Source organism: Schistocerca piceifrons, chromosome 7, assembly GCF_021461385.2.
Source record: "Schistocerca piceifrons isolate TAMUIC-IGC-003096 chromosome 7, iqSchPice1.1, whole genome shotgun sequence".
NCBI classification, from domain to species: Eukaryota; Metazoa; Arthropoda; class Insecta; order Orthoptera; family Acrididae; genus Schistocerca; species Schistocerca piceifrons.
The window spans coordinates 399,898,292-399,899,671 of NC_060144.1; the positions used below are offsets into that span (position 1 = coordinate 399,898,292).

Sequence of the window (1,380 nt, forward strand, 5' to 3'; positions counted from 1 at the left end):
AAAATGTTCAAATGTATGTGAAATCTTATGGCACTTAACTGCTAAGGTCATCATTCCCTAAGCTTACACACTACTTAACCTAAATAATCCTAAGGACAAACACACACACCCATGCCGGAGGGAGGACTCGAACCTCCGCCGGGATCAGCCGCACAGTCTATGACCGCAGCGCCCTAGACCGCTCGGCTAATCCTGCGCGGCTGAATGCTTGCATTCGACATTCTTGCGGTCAAACCAGTTATTATTGTACCAACATTTGACATTTGCAAAGGCTTATCTCATGCTTACGTTAAGCCGTGATCTTGCGATGGTAATCACTGAAGTATATTAGCTAGACCAATGAAATGATAATTAAATGGACACCCTAGCTGCAAACAGGCGTTGATATACTTCATTGGGGACATGTTGAAAATGTGTGCCCCGACCGGGACTCGAACCCGGGATCTCCTGTTTACATGGCAGACGCTCTATCCATCTGAGCCACCGATGGCACAGAGAATAGTGCGCCTGCAGGGACGCTCCCCGTGAGACGCACATTCGCAACATGTCCACAACACTACATTCGTAGTGCGCCTAATAGATGTTTGCCTATCATACACATTACTCGTGGCAGAATAATCTACCAAGTCCCGTACGAGTTCAGGTACAGCGCACACATTTTCAACATGTCCCAATGAAATATATCAACGCCTTTGTTTGCAGCTAGGGTGTCCATTTAATTATCATTTCATTTCTGACAAAGCTGCATGGTCATCAACGGTAACTGTTCTTTCGGGAACAAATGCTACCGTCACATATACCTAGACAAATGTATTCCCGAAATTTCGTTAATCTACACTCATTATTTTTTAGTGTTAGTTTTTTCCCGTCATATTACAGACCGACTGGCTGAGTTCATCCGCCCCTTGTCACGACTGACGATAGGCAGGTAACTTAAGTTTCGTCACGGGAAAAATTTAATGTCGTTATTTAATGCTATGGAATGTATTTTATAAAACTGCAGTGGTTATCTGTCGAGGCTTGTGTTCTAACAATGCGTGAGAACAGCTGAATTCGTGCAGAACTCTGAAAGCGACAGAGGAGACCACACAGCTTGCAGAGGATTTTTTCCGGCTGACGCGTGTCAAGGAGCCACCAGAGAGGTCTCACTGAACTACCCTGTCAATCAAGCTAAGATGAGGCTCACGGTATGCGGCACGTTTCGGCTCTGCGGAAAGCTGAGGACGGTATCTCAAATGCGGGCTGCCACCAAATAATTTATGCTGAGAAATCACAAGTCTTGGAATGTCTGGGCCTTCGCTGTGAGAGGAAGCCTCGCGCAGTTCCCGTCACGTTGGCCAGGCTTCCGGAAATTCTGAACTGTATAAAAAACGTTCTGAT

At 45.9% G+C, this 1,380-nt stretch overlaps 1 non-coding gene across 1 annotated transcript; it reads right to left on the reverse strand.

Moving 5' to 3' along the window:
• Positions 1 to 416: 416 nt before the first annotated feature.
• Positions 417 to 491, reverse strand: Trnat-ugu. Its single transcript has one exon. It is a non-coding gene; the product is annotated as a tRNA-Thr (tRNA).
• Between the last annotated feature and the right edge of the window lie 889 nt (positions 492 to 1,380).